The sequence below is a fragment of the Ambystoma mexicanum genome, chromosome 4q, assembly GCF_040938575.1.
Source record: "Ambystoma mexicanum isolate Mex_15411 chromosome 4q, UKY_AmexF1_1, whole genome shotgun sequence".
NCBI lineage: Eukaryota > Metazoa > Chordata > Amphibia > Caudata > Ambystomatidae > Ambystoma > Ambystoma mexicanum.
In genome coordinates this window covers 465,861,843-465,875,814 of record NC_090928.1, presented here as the reverse complement: position 1 = coordinate 465,875,814, position 13,972 = coordinate 465,861,843, and positions in this window count along the sequence as shown.

Below are 13,972 nucleotides of genomic sequence, written 5' to 3'. Positions count from 1 at the left end.
ACACGATTACCTGACTTGGACTTGCTTTTGGTCCACATCCATTCTGGGCCTTTAAATAACCTGCAAGAAGAAAGACAAGGCTGTTCAACCCGCATAAGTGCTAGAAGGAGGTTAGAACAACATCTTACTCACGGCTCTCCATCTTCTCGGCAACATACAGTCCGGAACTTCACGGCGGCCTGCAAGAAAGGGACAACAAACAGGTTAGCACAAGAAAAGCACATAGCGCCGCGCTCTGCGCTTTCCCTTACCATCTTGTGCATAGTCCAGTCAGCAAGGCACCACCAGAACTCCTTCGGCACCTAAAAAAGAAAGAAAGACATTAATAGGGGCAATTACAAATAAAGGACAAGCTATCAAAACAGCAGACTACCTGACGAACTGAGTCGCAGCAGGTCTGGACTCTAAGGGGCCCGCACCAGTGAAGCAACTAGGTTGCGATGCTGTAAAGACCGGTGGGGTGTGTCTGTACTTCCGCTCTCTATATGGTAGAGGAGAGGCACAGAGGACCCCAGCCAAGATTCTCTATTATTGGTACGTGGTCGAGCAATCAAGGCCTAGCTTCTCAGGAGGTGATGCAGGCTGGTTCTTAAGTATAGTGTAGTCCCCGAACCCCCACAAAGGAATGTCCACACCCTGTATGACTGAAAACACAGTCTTTATATAATTAATATTCAAAGGTATGTACACGATCACAATAACGCACTTTGTACTTAGAAGTCAATAATGATAAATATATACACGTCTAGAGTGGTACCACTAATGTTATCAAATCTCATTAAAGTGCATCAACTGTACGGTAAAAATGGCAAACAGATCAATAACGAGTAAACCAGCAACAGAGATAGGAAGTAACGCAAGATGGTAGAAACAATAGACAGAATACTGACCCCTACCACTAGGCACAGTTCTGTGTGGAGATCCCCCCACCTGGGCAACCTGTAAATAAAGATATATAACACAAGCCCAGTCCATATATTGTCCGATAGTCTTACTTCTTCCTATTAAGGTTTTACCCCCCCAATGTACCAGGTGGAGTAGAGTTCTCAGACGATGCGTCGACCGATCCTTCTTGAGTGCCTCCCTTTCAGAAGGGAGCCACGGATCGTCTAGAGGTGTCGGGAACTTGGCATTCGGTGTCAGGGAATCGACGGCCCTTCTTGAGTGCCCTCCCTTTAAGGCGGGAGTCACGGGTCATCGAACGTCCGACGGTGAACAGGGTGAACTACGGCAGGGAAGTGACAGCTTCGTTCCTAATGGTGCTCGTCGACGACAGAGCATTGGCGTCCTGCAAGGAAGAGGCGTGCGGGGCACCTCGGTGACGATAGTTCTGGACCGCAAAGAGATGATGAAGAACTGTGGCCCAGCAAGGGCGTTGAGTCGTCGGCGTCTCTGCGGTCTGTAGGTGGCGGGAAACCCACCAGTGGATGCTCCTTGGCGTGTCGACGGTCGGGCCTTCTCCAGCGGGAGACAAGCGGATGCCGATGCAGACGAGAGCATCCGATGATCAATTGAAGTTCTTAGGCAAACGGGAGCACGGCAGCTCCGGTCGGCGACGGCGGTCGTCGACAGTGGCAGACAACAGTCCGGGTGCTTCTCCTTGGAGTTCCGCAGCAGTCCCCGTATCGGGTCGGCAGCCTGTCGAAGGTCTGTCTACCAGGGAGCATTGGCAAAGATCAGCTGTGCACGATGGTCCCTCATAGCTCGGGAAGACGGCGCCTTACCAGGTCCTCTCTGGGTTAGTCCTTGGAGGCACAGCAGCTTTCAGATTGTGAAGGAGAGCAGCAGCAATTCTTCTCATCCAGCAGGGCTTCAAGGTCAAGCGTCAGTTAATCCAGTTACTCGTCGTAGTGGACTTCAGCTTCTGAACACGATTCCTAGCAGTGAGAGGTCCCCAGACATACTGTTGATCTCCCATTCATTCCGCTGGGTCACACTCAAGCATCCAATCACGACTACGGGCATTCATGCAGACAGGCAGCCAATCAGGCACATGAGGTATTCAGGCCATTCACTTCTCTCCAGACACTCACAACAAGTTATGTGTATTGGGACAAGTACCGAGCCATTCAACACTCCAAGCTGCATTCATACCGGTTTCGGGCAGGGTTGTCTCAGTCACTGTGTTAACCACCAGATACTAGACACCCACAACACAGAATGCATATTCGTCACACACTCTATTCACCCCGGTCCCACCCACAGGAGGTACCCACAACATACATCACCGGGAATGCTCCAGCTAGTCTGACTGGGCCTTCACAACAACACCATATATGGCACTTCCATCCAACAGCCAGTCAGGGGGAAGGGACAGAGTCAGTGCTTCCCAGGACTTTGGGAAAACAAGGTAATGGGTAATAGAAAGCAAGAGGCAACCGGGGCCATCTTGTTTTCCATCAGGAATCAACTGATCCCAATGGCAGGGCCGGGGTATCCCAAAATGGAGGATACTCCGTGCACCTGTCAAATTCAGCATGGAGCTGCCGCCAGCCCATACCCTGCTCTGTGGGCCACACACAGGTGCCCAAAAACATACACTAGGGGCACAGGGTTGTACCCCCACCCATGGGTGCCATAAGGGTATTCTACGGGTCCATTCACCAAACCAAAATAAAGAGAGCTGCACCACCAGGAGTCCCACATGAACTCCTGCGCGGAAAACACGACAGAACACACGATGAAAAGCAGTAAAGGACAAGGGTACGGAGGCCCTGTCCCTCCGATGCATTTCCAGCATCACAGACGTGCCCATCCACAATGCACCCCTGCACAGAACAGCAGGACGGAGAGCGCACCATACCAAAAACCAAGGTGAGGAGAGCACTAAGGGGTTGTTGGGTCCACAAGGGAGGTCGGCTCTGGGCTAAAGATACTATAAACTAAAACCTAAAGCTGTGTTTTCAGACCTGGTCCTCAGCTAAACAAGAGTCCAACTGAGTGGGTCCAAGGTCGGAAGCAGTCCAGCCAGATTGGGTGGCATCCCCCGTGGATACCAGGTGAGCGTTACAGCACACTGTGCTCACAGAGGCACAGTTCCACCTCACTGATGAGGCCCAACAAGTCTGAAACACGTGAATGGGGTTGCTGTTGGTACTCTTGTTCAGAAGGGAATTGTCATAGTATTTTGGTGCTGGACAAAGATTGAAATGCAAATTGATTTTTTCCATCTGTGAAAGGTACAGTGAGTAAAAAGCATGTGCTGCAAATGACTGATTGGTCCTCTTTTCCCTATCCCATTGATGGCTTGACATGAATACACCCCTGTTTCACTTCCAAATATAATTTTGCGCACTTTTGTTTTACGACTTCCCTCAGTGTTATCACGGGAATTGCTCAAATCAAGCAAAGACAAATGCCTGCTTTCCATTTCTGAAAGATCTCTCTGATGCAATGCACCATGGAAGATACATAAAGGTTTTTTTGGGAGCAAGTGGCAGCCCACTGTCTATGACGTTTTTGAAAAACTATTCGATGGATTTACACCAAACCAACAGAAGGCCCATTTGCAATGCTTTGTTCCCAATTTGTTTCTTATTTGGTGCAATTCCGTCTCAGGTCTTTGAGTTATGGGTTTTCAATGAAAGCACTTTTTTTCTCTGTAGGAAAATGAATGGGAGTAGGCTGACAACTTTGTTTTTTGATTTCTTAATACCTTTTGAACCGTTAAATGAATGTTTACCAATGTTGCCACTTTGGAGGGGGCCGGCGACAGTTTTAAAAAAAAAGAAATGTATACGACTCAAAGGATATTAGCAATAGAATTTTGGGAAAAATCTATGTTAATAGGTTTCGCATTAAGTATATGGTGGCAATTGGTTTATTTGTTAGAACACTGCTAAGGGGAATCAGCTCAATGCAACGAAACTCTTGAAATTCAGTAAAACATCTTTAGTCACAATTATGTTAGGGTGCCGCGTTAACCCAACAAAACCCTTGAACATTTGAAAGATTTAACACTGAGGTGCAGTCATACATGATGTCATAATTTATGTCATATGTGATGTCATCAGTAGTGTCATTTGTGATATCCTAATTAGCTCATGTGCTGTGTAATAGAGGGCTCAGAGTTAAGGTGTCATAACTTCCAACACTTTCAACACTTGTAGAATTAATCGAACAAATTAACATCACTTTGACTAAAACTTTTTTTCGCAGTGATTCTATTTTTATCTAAGCAGTTACAGTACCCTTCATTTTATAAGGCAGTAGTGTCTTACTTTCTATAAAGTATGTAACACATTTCAAAGTGCCAAAAATTGATGTATGCAGCCAACTTTCATATGCCTTTTCCAACTTTATTTTACCAACAACTATGAGAAAAGAAAACAAGCAATTTAAAATGAGTTCAAAACAAACAGGCCTACTATTTCTTTAAAACTAATAATTAATTTACCTTATGCACTTGAGTTCCTATTTGTATCTTTGCATACCATTGGTACTCCGTTGTCACATTTTGTATTCTTCAGGTTTTCTGATAGAACTCTAATTAGGACATAGAAAATGTATAGAGACTATACATTGAAATTAATAGGGGAGTGATGTGAGGGTATAGATCTCAGATTAAATATGCTTGACTGAACGTTTAAAATTTAGTAGAAACATATAGGAGTCAGTGTATGCAAGATAAAGCCACAGCAATCAGAGCTGACAATGAAGGCTTGTTTGTGGTCACTCGTGATAGCAGTGTCACTGTTTGCTCCATAATCTTCAGGTGCCCCAATGATAGAGACCCCAGCGGGCTTCCAAATGCTGTGGGTAAAAAGATGAAGGGTGCTGAAAACACCCTGCAGCTGAAAACACCAGCGCCCTTGCACTGAGCGGTCTTCCACCACTGCGGATTGGCTCCCCGGCTTAAGTAGGCAGGTGTAGTGGACTCAGGCACGTAGCACGTTGTAGTAGTAACAGCAGTAACACCCTGCAGCTAAAATTGCCCTTGAACCACATTATCATGAAATGTGCTTAAATAATAAACCAAGTTAATTTAATTTCCATGCATAAAGTTTTCGCAACATGTTTTAGCTGATAGCTTCATAGGGCAATTTGTGTAGGCTTTAAGAGTAATAGTGCGAAGAGAGACAAGACTTGTACATTCGACCATAAGGTGTGTATTTGATTCCAATATGTCTTCTCCACACAGTCTAGATTGTCTGACATGTCTAGGCATTTTTCGCAAGGCCCCTACCACATATAAAGGCCGATTCATGTAACAAATGTGCGCCGAAATTTGTGGTGCTAGGTGGCGCAATCGTGAAACAGCAAGAGCACACGCACGCATGGGATTCATGGAAGGCCCTGCGCGTGTTTTTCCCGGGATGTGCGCGAAATCCGCGAGTGGTGCACACAGGCGCACATGTCATTGCAACATTCAGAATGCCGTACGTGATGCGCACAGTGAAAGCGCACAACGTTAGCACACACCAAAAAAGCTGTCAGAACACAGGGTGGAACCCGTGGAATGGGGAACAGCGTGTGAAAATAAGCGCATAACTGGGGAAGTACTGCTGTGAAATACACAGAACACCCACACGCACGCAAACTACACGTATTCATGGAATCGAATAGGGGAAACACGTGCATGCAAAAAGACACGCCTAAACATGTCCACCACCCAAAGGCAGGCGGAAGCATCCCTGCGCAGTAGAAAAGGGCGCACAAACAGCAAAGCACTTATATACAGCTATGATGAATGTCCCATTCTGTGGCCCCTTAGGAGAAATGACATGTCACGCAATGCTCAGGCATCCCAAAAAAGCAAGAAAAAGAGATACGCGACCCCTGTAGCCCACGTGCATGTAAAAAAACACTTGCAGTACACTGTGGCAGCCAGGAACACAAAAAATGCCTACGTGATCAACACGCAGGCTAGTATGCTCGAAAAAAGGGGTACACGACTAACAGGGACACTCGCAGTAGGAAAAATAGCATGTGTGACTCACCATCTGCCTGCATGTAGAAGAAGAACACGCAGCCAACACCCACGCCAAAAGAATAAGTATGCACTTTAGCCGCTGTGAAGTCATTGCGCGTGATCCCCAACGTCTGGAAAACACATGCACCGCTTTCCACGAAAAGCATGTACAGAGCGATGGAAACCCATGTGGGACCTTCAAGCCGTGCCGAGGGAAACGCCCACAAGCACGTTACGTCACCTACGCGCTTACACGCTAAGGGCCTTTCCTCGGAATTCACGCAAACGTGCTGTTTTTCACATGCCAAATCACTCCGTATCAATCTGGCCACGCGACAACACATGGAAGACCACGCTCCTGCCCAGAAGGCCGAATAATTGCCCCCCAGAACCCCGAGCAGCCTCCCACAAGCCATCTGCTGCTGCCTGCATCCCTGCTACCACCGTGCCCTGCCATTTGGTGCCTGCACATCTGCCATCTGCAGTGGTCCAGTTGCTGTGACCAGCCCTGCTGGAACAGAAGACTCCGGACTGGTGTTTCATCAATCCACAGCCCAGCCACAGGACCCATTTGCCCACCCACACCTGCCTCACGGGTTGCCATGTCAGGCACAACACCTTCCGGCACCAGTGGCAACCCCCCAGCAGAGAGACAGAGGGCTACCAGCTTCAGGGAAAAGGAAGTTGGTATCCTGTTGGAGCAAGTGCTGGGGCATTATGATGCCCTCTTCACACCATCGCGCGCCAACAAGGAAGGATGGAAGAGGATCTGGAAGGACATAGTGGGTGCCATCAACGTGGAGGGGGTGGCACCCCGCAACATCAAACACGTCCAGAAGCGCCAGGAGGACTACAAGTCCAGGACCCTCAAGAAGGCCCGGCGCCTCTTAGAAGCAGCAGATGCAGTGGGGCGCCGGGTCCAGCTTACCACCCAGCAGATGAGTTTCCTAGAGTGCATTCGCCCAGTGCTTCACCACCAGATCCTCAGGATGCAAGCCCATCAGGAGTCGAGTGATAAGTGCCCATGCATTCACGTTTAAAAAAGGGCATGTTGCAGTGTGCTGGTAGTTAGCTACTTGGCTGCATGTATGACATGGGTCATGTTTGGATGTGTGTGGGCAGGGACATGATGGTGCTGCATGTGAGTCTAGTCAGGCGTGACCCACATGGATGGTGTACGTGTTACAATGCATCATGCAGAGCAGCATGCGGAAAGCACACATGTATGTGTGCCTGTGTCTGTACTTTGACATGGGTGATGAGAGATGGGTGCTGCTGTCATGGACATGCATGATGTACATGTCCATGTGTCTGAGTAGTGTGTGTGCCATAGATGCATGACACATGTCTGTGACGATGTATTGATTCACTGATACAGACTAGTTATCCTTGTATCCTCTGTGTCTGGGAGAATACGGGGCCAGATGCATGACCCTCCAGTGATGTTTGTGCATGTGACCAGCATGTCCCATGATGCATGTGAGTATCAGCCCACCATTGGATGAATCTATAGTGCCTTGGACATGGATGCCAATGTATGTTGCATGTGCCATGCCTGTTCCTGCACGTGTGTTGCCTGCACTGACCCATTTGTTGTGGAGGGACATGATGGAAGGGACGTTTGACAGTGCCACTCATGTGCTATTGCTTTGTGGCTAGGGGACTATAGTGCAGTACCCTGATACTTGTGTTCAATGTCTCACTTTACACAGCGGCGAGTGTAGAAGAGGGCAGAGATTGTGCAGTGGAGGAAAGCGGCAGGGATGCCTCCACTGGCCGGAGACTGCAGGCCCAGTCACCCTCCCAGGAAATTCCATCATCCGGGAGCGAGAGGACTGGTGCCGCATCTGCCACTACGGCTGCAGCGGAAGGGGCGGATGAGCCCCCACAGGGGCTTGCGATGGTGGAAGACGGTGCAGAGCCATACAGGTTGCTGGTGTGTATAGAGGAGGAGGAGGCCGCTACAGAGCCGCACATGGGGCCTGGTGGGGTGGTACCACTGGTGCAAGTGGTGCAGTCCGGAGGCAGGGGCAGGAGGCAGCACAGGTCACCGCAGAGGTGTCTGTGCATGTCTCTGTCCCTGACAATGTGACTGCATCACCATGCACCAGCAGGGATGTCCCGTCCCAGGCCTGTCCGCCGGTAGGGGGGAGGTCCACGTCATCTGGAACTCCTCTACCTGCGGACGAGGGGACCCGTGACCGGATTGAGTCCGTCCTGATTGGTGTTGCATTGCGCACATGTGACATTTGTGATGATGTGCGTGCTTCCTGTGGGGGACACGCACGTCATCACGAAGAGCTGTGTGCCAACGTGGCCCAGTTTGGAGGGACCATGGTTGGGGGTTTCCTCCATCTGGTGGAGATCCCTTCCCTGCCACAGTCCGTAGTCAGAGGTCCAGCGGGGGTGGCCACCCCACCAACTCTACCAAAGCAGATGGAGGATGTGCCAGCATCATCGGTAGGGCATGTGCACGACGGCGCCGGAGGATTCCATGCCGTTGTGGTGGCAGAGGCAGTTGCGTCGGAGGCAGCAGCAGGCTCAGCGTGGGAGGCATCATGGCTCGGGGCCATCAACTCCCCGCAGGCATCGGCCGAGAGGCAGGAGGACCTTGGACTGGGAGTGTCTTCCATGTGGCAGCGGTTGGGCCGACAAATAGATGCACAGGGGCGGCGGGAGGAGATGGCAAGGCTAACTATGCTCAGGGCGGAGAACTCCATGCGCAGGGCATTGAGGCAGGCTGAGTGCCTCGAGGCAACTCGCAGGGAGTAGGAGGAGGCCATGGATGCATCCCTGCGAGACCTCGAGGCCAGGGAAGAGGCCCGCCTCTGGAACATCGACGTGGAGTTCGATGGTGCCCTGGCCCGGAACATCAACAAGTGAGCCGTTGGACTTGCCCGCCGCCTTTGTACATAGTTCTTTAGGGTAAGGTTTCCTTTGTTTTTTCTTATTATTTGGAGTTAATGGACTTTGCTCCACCTTATGTATATTGTTTTTTATTCATAGGACTTTTTGTAGGTTTTCTTTTGTTTTGGGATCATGGACCCTTTGGACTTGGATTGTATATAGTTGAAGACTTGCACATGCTTTATTTTTGTAAATTTCCCATGGATTCATTTTTTTTTTTTTTTTTTTTGGGTCATTCAAATCATATTGACATTGGCGATGGACCACTTTTTTTTTTTCATGCCGGGGATTTTTGTTCATAATTGGATCTTCAATTTATTTTGGTAATAGCTTCATTATTTATTAATTTGCAAGTTTGATTTTCTTTATGTTATTTCATTATGTTTTTAATACATTTATTCTAACTTCATGATTGGTGTTGTGTACTATCATTGGTTTCGTGCATGTCTCAATGAACAATGCCTCTGTCATGTGTTGCCATTGTGTGGCTCTGTTGTGAATTTATGCATGGGCATGGTGGCTCTTTTAAGACTGTCATGGCATGGGTAATTTGGGAGTGGGTGCAGTGGATAATTGCATGCTTGTACTGGGGGAAAAGGGGGATTTGGGTTGGCATTAGGGCCATGGGTCTGTTTTGTTAGGACATGTTGTTTGGAGGGCCATGTGTCGGGGCCTGCTGGCAGGTGCCCGTCACTGGGGGTGGGTGGGGGACACATGGGTCGGGGCCTGCTGGCAGGTGCCCGTCAATGGGGGTGGGTGGGGGGTACATGAGTCAGGGCCTGCTGGCAGGTGCCCATCAATGGGGGCGGTTGGGGGGGACATGATTCGGGCCTGCTGGTATGTGCCCGTCAATGGGGGCGGTTGGGGGTGACATGAGTCAGGGCTTGCTGGCAGTTGCCCGTCAATGGGGGTGGGTGGGGGATACATGAGTCGGGGCTTCCAGGTGCATGGTGCCATGTGGCCTGCCTGCGGGGCATGCCCAGGGGTGTGGGGTGGCCCCCTGTGGTGTGGCTGCCTGCGGGGCATGCCCAGGGGTGTGGGGTGGTCCCCTGTGGTGTGGGCTGCCTGTGGGGCATGGGGAGGGGGCACACTGGGGAGGGCACACACTGCCATCACTTGTGTAAAAACCCACACGTACCCCTTGGAATACACGTACCCCGCTCACGCCAGCGAAATCGCATGTAAAAATCCACGTGCGCCGCTCGGAATACACGTACCCCGCTTGTGCCAGTGAAATCGCGTGTAAAAATCCACACACACCCCTCGGAATACACGTACCCTGCTCACATCAGCGAAATCACATGTAAAAATCCACGCGCACCCCTCAAAATACACGTACCCCGCTCGCGCCAGTGAAATCGCATGGAGAAATCCACACGCATCTCTCAGAATACGCGCAGGCAGTCCATCCATCCTCCCCATGCCCCACAGGCAGCCCATCAACCCTGGGCATGCCCCGCACGCAGCCCATCCACCATTGGCATGCTCCACAGGCAGCCCACTCCACAGGGGGGAGTTTTTCCACGTGTTTTCGCTAGCACAGGCGGGGTACGTGTATTCTGGGGGTGCGCATGGACTTTCACATGCGTTTTCGCTAGCGTGGGCGGGGTACGTATATTCCGGGGGTGCGCTTGGACTTTCACATGCGTTTTCGCTAGCGTGGGCAGGGTACATGTATTCCGGGGGTGCGCATGGACTTTCACATGCGTTTTCGCTAGTGCGGTTGGGGTACGTGTATTACGGGGGTGCCCGTGGACTTTCACACGTGTGGACTTTCACACGCATTTTCGCTAGTGTGAGTGGGGTACGTGTATTACAGGGGTGCTTGTGGACTTTCACATGCGTTTTCACTAGTGCGGGTGGGGTACGTGTATTCCGAGGGGTGCACGGGGTGTTTGCCACATGTTTTCGCAAGGCGCTAGCATGGTACGCGTATTCCGAGGGGTGCGCGGGAGTTTTCCACGCATTTTCGTGATGGGGGGTTGTATGCTGGTCCACTGGCCTTTGCACCATGTAGGGGATTTGTGCAATGTTTTTGGCACACAGGGCGGGGTTGGGGGCATAACTGGTGCTGCTGCAGGGTCACTGCGCCACTCTGCGCCACGGCTGGTAATGGATGTTATTATCCATGAATACGCTGTGCGCTACAATGGGTTTTAGCACACGCGGCAGGCGCAGACTGTCACACGAACACTCTGTGCACCAGCCGCGTGTGCCACTTGTGTGCTAAATTCTATGAATTAACCCCTCAATGTCTCAGCTAAATTAGACTTCATTTTCAGATATTTTCGTGCCGTGAATTAGGTAGGAAAAGACGTTAAGTACGAAGGGGCACTTACTTGGGATTGTATGTAGGGGGTGTCAGGACCACTGTTAGTTTTGGTGGCTAAGTCATGTGTTTCAATGGTGTGTTTGACAGGGTTTTTGTATCTCGGTAAAGAGAGACAAAAGGCCTCCTGTGTAAGTTGCCTTGTCCATATAGAGTCAATTTGTATGCTTGATTCAGGCAACAGTTGCTAAGGAATAACTTGAGATGTTCAAAGCCCTGAAACACATAGAGAGAGAGTTACCAGGATAGTGTTGGAGCATTTCCAAAAGAATTGTTGATGCTTTTTTGGTAATATAGTAGCTGGGCTGTGCAAGCCAAATTCAAGGAGGATGTATTCAATAGGAGTCGAGGCAGGTAGACGTAGTAAGGATTTCATGGTCTTCCTTTCTAATTGTCCTAGATCTTCTTTATGCTTGGTGGCCCATGTTCACGTTCCATATATGATAGTGGGTAGAATTTTGGCTTGATAGATCTTCAAGAAGGAATTCATGCTGTGCCCTCCATGTTTATGCACAAACCGTCTTTGAGTGTTGGTGAGGTTTTGGTTGGTAGCTGTCATGTGGTGTTGAGGTATTTCCTACCCCCAACATATATCCAGGTGCAGCACATAGATGCCTCCCATAAATCTATTGGGCTATCTAGGTGGTGAAGCAGGTAATCTGTACAGTGTTATAACATGGTGGTAATGTAGAAGTGGCAAGTGCATTAGGGTTCAAAACAATTGCTAACTGGAGGGCGCAGCATGGGACAACATAATTTCTAACTGGAAAGAGCAGCAAAGTTCAACACAATAGCTTTTTGGGAAGCATAGTAAGGTTCAGCACAATGGCTAACTAGAGATCACAGTGAGGTTCAACACAATTTCTAACTGGAAAGTGCAGCAGGGTTCAAATCAAATGTCTAACTGTAAGCATAGCAAGATTCAACACAATGGCTGGCTGTAAGGTGCAGCATCGTTCAAGACAGTGGGTACCTGTAAGGTTCAGTGAGGTTCGACACAATGTTATGTTTTATGCTCCTGCATCATGCTCCACCGCTACCCGTGATCTCTCCCAGCCACCCCGCAGACCCGAAAAGGATAGAGGGCAGGGAAGGGCAGGGTTTGCTAGTGGGTACAGCGGGAAGAGCGCCAGAGCCCTGATGTGCTGTTGGCAGCCACCGCTCAGAAATCCAGTCACTGTGTGTTGGTTTCGGACTTTGGTGGGGGTTGTACTGTGCTAAGTGAGTGGGTGTGTGTCTAGTTTGTGTGTTTGGTTAATTTTCTTGTGCAGTGTTGTGTCGTGTGTGTTGCTCATTGTGATGTGTGAATGTCTTATGTTTTGTTGTAGTAGAGGTACGTTTTATAGGTTTTGTGTTTAGGATGAGTAAGCAGAATACTTTGGGTTCTGTTAGTTGATTTGAGGACTGTTGTGTCCCCCTCACACTCAAACAGGCCCATGAATTTGCTACCCATGGCGTACACCCAATTTTGTTACCTTGACCCTGTGGGATTACATACAGACTCCACACAAAGGTCTACTTTATAGTAGTGGGGTTGAATACAACTATAAAGTGCTCTGGTACTCGAGGCTAATGAATTAGGAAAGAACGAAAGGTAAAAGTTCTGCTTCAGCGCTGTAAGGTGATGCTTATGCCGAGCGAGGGAGGCTGTTGAAAAGGCTAATGGGCCCAGCAGGCATGTCCAGCAGCAAAGTGTTCTGGTCCTCAAGGTCCTTGAATCAGGAAAGCACCAGAGGTAAAAGATGTATTATCAAAGGTCCTGTCGAAGTCCCTTCATGTCCATCCTGTTCCATCATAGATATGATAGTGATGTCTGGGACTTGACTGTTTTAGAAGAGAATCTCTACTCAGTCAGGAAGGTTTTCAATCAAATGGCAGGTGTCATTCAGACTGACACAGTTGACACTTTTTATAATGTAATCAGGCTACGTGTTTAGTTCCAGAGGACTTGGTTCAAGCACTATATCGGTGGTGATAGCCTCTGAAGTGGATCTTTTCACATCAAAACAGGTGTGTTCTTAGAAGCCATGACTACCTCTCTATGGGTGTGTCTGTGTAGCACTATCATGATTTTAATTTCAGTAATCCTATCTACAGGGACTTTCTTCCCATCATAATTGTTCAGCTCTCTAAGGTGAGGTTTGAGGGTAATAAAATGGCTTCCCCCCTTTCCATGGCTGAGAGTCTCAAGCACTTCTCATGATATCAGGGTCGATTGGGACTCTGTATCTATGACAGCCGGTAAGTCATACTGTCCCTAAACTTGGTCAGGCACAAAAAACATTCATCTTTCATCTCCAATTTACAGAGAAACTGTGAGTTAGTGGATAATTGAGATTGCATTTCATGGATGCTTGGGATTTGTAAACTGTCTGAAATTGGGGCATTCTCCTCAGGGTCAAGTTCATGTGGGTTGGCCAAGGACTGAAAACACACTTTGATAATATATATAGGAGGGGTCACTGCATGAATGTTGAGGTCATGAAACCTCTGAAGAAGGAGGAATACCCTTTTGTTTTAAGGTTTCTGGTGAAATCACTGAATTATTTTCATCTTGGGTCTTGCGTTCAAGGGTTTCTTTGTTATTCTCTTTTTTTAATTCAGGTTCTTTGTGGAACATCTTTTAACTCCGATTTGTTGTCTTTTGGAGGAGGCATCACATCTGATAAATAGGCAACGCTGGGTTTCATCTCTCTTCTCTTCTTTTCAAATGTAATATTTCTCCTCAGTAAATGTAACTTTTTTTATTTTTCTACAGTTTTAAAAAAAAGAATAAAGAGGGTTCATATTTGGCCTTTGCTAATTTCTCCCAAAAAATGGAGGGG